Below are 5,518 nucleotides of genomic sequence, written 5' to 3' on the forward strand. Positions count from 1 at the left end.
GATACAAAAAATTCATTTTTGAACTTTTTTTAGTAATAACATATTATTATTATTATATAAGCATATTATTTTCTATTGGAAACAGCAAACCTTTAAAATTACATCCAAAACTAAACATTTTTATAACACTTTATTCGATATTATAATGTAGTTATTTAATAGCATGTTATTAAAGTAGAATACATTTTCTAAAATATGAGCTCTTTGCGCCCAATAGTTCTCGAGATCTTTTAAAAAAAGTTTTTTTTCAAACCATGAAAAATCAATGTTTAACTCAATTAATGTTGATATAAACAACAATTAATGTTGACACAATTCATATTAATTGTTAATACAACTATGTAATTTCACGTATTTCTAGAACTCAGCTAGAAAACTGGAAGTTTGTAATAAGGAGATATTGATCGTTAAATTTTAATCTTTTATTCATAAAATCAACCACTTACTTGTTATCTTGAAAGCTCTCTTATATTATAACAGATTTATGTTGCACAGTTATTTATATATTAAATTTTAGTTCAATTGCTAGGTGAGCGTGTGTAGAATATTTTTGGACAGGTGATATCAGATACCTGTTGGTTTTAACAATTTTAAGATGTTGATACAAAATGACGCAGGTTGATAGAAGAGGTCCTCGCTCAGTGGTCATGTCTGCGTGGCTCCAACGTAAGTAAGAGCTTGAATCTCATTGCCTATTTTCTGGAATAAGAAAAACATGTCAATTTTAAAGGTCTGATCCTGGTATAATATTTTCTATTTTATCTAGTTTAACCTATTTGAACAAAAATGTAACTAACTGAACATGAACCTTTACCGATTGAAAGTAAAAGTTAAAATAAGGAACTGATCGGAATGACCCACTCTTGGACCACTCCCAACAGTCAGTCAGATAATGCCCACGACCCACGATTGCACGTCACGACTTCGCACTACTTCACAGAAAATGAGACCTTTAGACTCGGAGCTAAAAAACGAGACAGAAGTCTATTAGTAAGTCGGTTATCCTTATTTGGAAATTTGTTTTGTTTTGAAGAAAATGACGAGCAAAGCTTGTTCATTGTTTACCATCCTTATCTGTCCGATACACTCTAGATAATTTGTTATTGAAAACAAGAAAATAATTTGTTTCTAATTATTCCGAATAATAATTTATTGACTTATTTTTTTGACAAAATAAATTTCATGGTTATAACTTTTTTTAATTAGACTTTTTAGTGTTCAATTAAGTTAATCAGGCATTACTGAATAGTAAGATTAAATGCTTTCATTTATATTTAATCTTATTAAGCCATGCTGCCTAAATAGGTTTGTAATAAACGCAAAAATTCTCGTGAATCTATTGAAAAATTTTTTTAAATCTTTTTTATTCATTTATCCTTTGAAATTCAACTCTAGTACTACAGGTCACCCTACTATGATCCACGGAACTCCTAATTTCTACATACTATTTCGTTTTATAATAATAGTTTTTTACACCAATTAAAAAAATGAATCACTATTTTAGAGCCTAAAAATAAAAGTTAATGGGTTCTTTTTTTTTTTTTTTTTTAAAAAAGAATTAATTATTATAGAGACTTAAAATCACTTTAAAACGAGTTACTTTCATTCTAGAACGCCTGAGTATTCGAGCAATAATAATAAATAAAACAACAGCAAAAAGTATTATTTAAAAAATTGTATTTATTAGATGATTATCATTATTGATTTTTATTATCCAACAATTAAAAAATTATTATCATTATTATAAAATAAATGTTTTAAAAAAAATAATGCTTTTTACTACTTTCTTATTTACTATTACTATTCTTATAGGTTGAAGAATGAAAGTCGACATTTCAAAGTGTTTTTAAACTCTAAAATATTTAGTTCTAACCAAAAATAAACACAAGATAAAAATAATACTTGCAAGGCCTTTAACTTTTATTGTAAAGCTTTAAAATAGTGATTCAGAAAATTTCTTTTGTTTTAATTCACTAATACGTTTAATTAAATAGTTTAAACTCGAAAGAAAGTTTATGGTACCAAATTAAATATATAAGTCATATATCATACGAACCATCGGAGTCAGTCTTCACAGTTTTTATATGAAAAGTCCTTAATAAGTTTTATGGTCTTTTTTTATTGCTGTAAGTCATTGTTTAACTGGACTACTTACTATTGACCGTACTAAGTAGGAGCCTTGAAGCTCTGGGACAGCCTCCGTTCACTTCTCCTTAACAAGTCCTTACGAAGCAGATCATGTCCTGCCGTAAGTAGCTCATTCCAAGCTCTCTCGTCATCCCAGCTTACATTTTATCGAACAACCCTTATTGCCACCTTTACTCAAAGGAAGGGTGTTCATATATTATTTCGAATAAAGAATCTTATAAACGACTACGAAACAAAAAATGAACGTGATACAGCATTTGAGATATTATGTTTCAGCATATGTAGAATCTAAAAATTGAATAAGAAAACAAAAGCTGCTAATTTCAGCACAATGGATTATTGTTTGAAATAATTATTTATCACATCTGTAAGCAGTAAACAAATACAAATATATTTAGTTTGTCCACTCACACGGCTTTCTTGGAATGATTTGGTTTGGTAATTTCATTACCTATCATGAGACAAATTTGCTCCTAGAATTCTCTAGGATATTCATAGTTTTAGAGTTATAGAGTTAGATTGAAAAGTAAATTGATGGAAGAGCTGACTAAATATAAACAAAAAAATATTATACTTTTGAAAGTTCCATATTCCACATCTTTGGTAATAATGTCTCGACTTGAGGTGATTTATTTTTATTTGTTGTAATGAATTGAATTACTTCCTAAAAAAACATTACAAAATAAAATAAAGTATGATTTTAAATTGCAGATATCGGGAGCTGTAATCCACCAAAACAAAAATAAATTAACAAAAGTTCTTTTCTCTACGTTTCTCGTTCATAAGATGATTATTCTTTATTATTTTTTTAGCGCATTATTTTCAATTATTAACCTTTGTAATTTACTAATAAAAATAAATCAACCTTCCTCAAAATTTAAGTTTTTACGATTCAAGTATTAGAAAATTTGCTCGTCCACCATTCACAAAAAATTAAAATAGTGAAACACTATGTAATATCATTGTAGGAAGATTGTCCGGGTGGTGGTCAAAAGTTATTAAAAAAGTAAAAGAAACCTTGTTAACCAACGTTTCGTCCCAATTTGCAGTGCTTCGTCAAGGCTGTCAGACTGAAACTGAGACGTTAACCTCTTTCAATCTGACATCCCTGACGAAGCACTACAAAGTGGGACGAAAATGTGTTTAATTCTTACAGTTAAACATATTTTAACTGAATGCCGAGCATATAACTCCCTCAAATCTTTATATGATGATATACCAGATGATCTCTATTTCATGTTGCAACATAAAATAGGGTAACAAACATACCATAGATAGACTTTTTTGAGTTTCTACATCATTTCAAGATCTACCATTCTTCCAATTTATCTAATTTTGCCTCAGGTCCGCATGTTGCAATAGTTTCCCATTTTAATATAATTGTAGCAATGAACCCTTTCCCCCGTGCAGGGGTACAGCCCAAAAGTTTTAAATTAAAATATGGCCTTCGCTATTTAGGATATTAAGGCAATAATGACCCATACGTGGTTGGTGCCTTAAATAATTTTTAAAAAAGTAGGACGAAACGTAGGTTAACAATAAATAGATTTCTTTTACTATTTTGATACCTTTATCTACCGCCACCCGGACTATCTTGCTAAAATGTTCTTTTTACGGTCATCTTATCGCACTAAGTAAATAACTTTTGTCATATTGTCTTATATTACCTATAGAGATATTAACGTTAGCTAACTCAATTTGTATTATTAAAAACCGAAATCAAATTAATGTATTAATGGATTTCATTTCAATTTGAAAAAATGATGTTTAAACTAGGTATCTCGTAAGTTTGAAAATTTTATCCATATTAACATACCATGGACGTCTCGTCGGGGCTATCGTATTGTATGATACATATCATTTTTTCTGACTTCAAAATGGCTCTAGAATGGTGCGTTGGTTTTTATTTTTATTAAACTAATATTTTTTCTGACCTACTCAGCTTAAGCGATGATAAATGTATATGGAATAAAAATTCGAAATACCTGATAAATTACGGAATTCGAAATACCTGATAAATTACGGAATTCGAAATACCCCGAAAGCAGAAAGGGATCTCTTTCTATTGTTGCCGTCCATTTTTCTTAAGGATTCCTTCCTAAGGAAGATACTGAGATAGAAAAAATTAAACACTCAACATTCAGTGCTAAAAATAACATAAGACAAACTAAATAAAGCGGACAATCATCCATCAATATAATATATAAGTTAAGTATATAATACGAGACGTCATAAATAAAATTAAGAGTACGCCATTAAAGGCAATATATGAACTAGAGGGTGTAACAGTGTTACAGGAAGTGTAATCCCGGTAATCTAAACACTCCAGTAATCCGCACTGGAAAAAGTTTTTTTTGGGAGGGGGGAATCTACAAAAATAAACACAAACAAAATAATATTACATATATAATTATTGTGTTATTATTAATATTAAAATAAAATTACACATGTGTAAAGGACATTTTTAACTTCCTGATCTATTGAAGAGTTATTTTAATCACGGTGAAAATCGAAAGTGGAAGATTAGGTTTCGATATCGGCTAATCTAATTCCTATGAAAGTGTTTATATTATAATTTGTTAGAATTACAACATATTATGTATTTATGCAATATATAAACCATTTGATTATGAAAAAGTGATTTAATTAATAGAAGAAACATGCACAATAAAATAGATCCAAATCTATACTTTTTCCAGGTGTAAATAAACAATCCTTTAGTTTTAACAAATTAAACCACCACTTAGCATTATTACTGAGGTTGTAACAGATTTTTAAAAAATATATATTTTTAAAACTTACAAATTTAATAAAACTGTTAAATTTCAATTAATATGTATAAAAAAATTTAAAAAATAAAAGTAGTTATATACATTCATATTGTTGAATTGGAGGTTTAAAGATAAAGTGTTGAGAGTAAATTGAATAATTGAAGTTGTTATTATAAATTGTTGGATTTTTTTTACACTATTTTCCCAAATATGTTTGGTAATCCAAACTTTTCAGAAATCCAAACTCTGCAGCAATTAGATCGGATTACCGAGATTACACTGTACTTAAATATGCTAAATAAAAACAAAATATGTAAAAATGCCAAGGATTCTATTTTTTAGCAACATTACATATAAATAATTTTATCTTGCAGACTGTTATGTTAAGAGTCGTCTATATTTACTAAGGTTGGCAGTCTCTGTTTTGGTGTCGAAAATAACTATTGTAAAAACTGATTTGTAAACTAAAAATCGATTCATAACTGAATTATGGTCCGAAATGAAAGTTAGTTTCAATAGAGTGCTCTGAATCCTAATGACAAGAGATGTTTTTGGAGTGATCGATATCCGTGAGGGTGTGCTAGATCGAATACTAATTC

At 28.6% G+C, this 5,518-nt stretch overlaps 1 long non-coding RNA gene across 1 annotated transcript; it reads right to left on the minus strand.

Annotated features, from left to right (window-relative positions):
- Positions 1-407: 407 nt before the first annotated feature.
- Positions 408-1,049, minus strand: LOC136796926 (uncharacterized). The gene is made up of 2 exons (XR_010844722.1): positions 798-1,049; positions 408-699 (listed from the first exon to the last, which is right to left on the minus strand). It is a non-coding gene; the product is annotated as an uncharacterized lncRNA (long non-coding RNA).
- Positions 1,050-5,518: the final 4,469 nt, after the last annotated feature.

Source organism: Halyomorpha halys, unplaced genomic scaffold, assembly GCF_000696795.3.
Source record: "Halyomorpha halys isolate HHAL.00 unplaced genomic scaffold, Hhal_1.1 Scaffold103.1, whole genome shotgun sequence".
Taxonomy (NCBI): domain Eukaryota; kingdom Metazoa; phylum Arthropoda; class Insecta; order Hemiptera; family Pentatomidae; genus Halyomorpha; species Halyomorpha halys.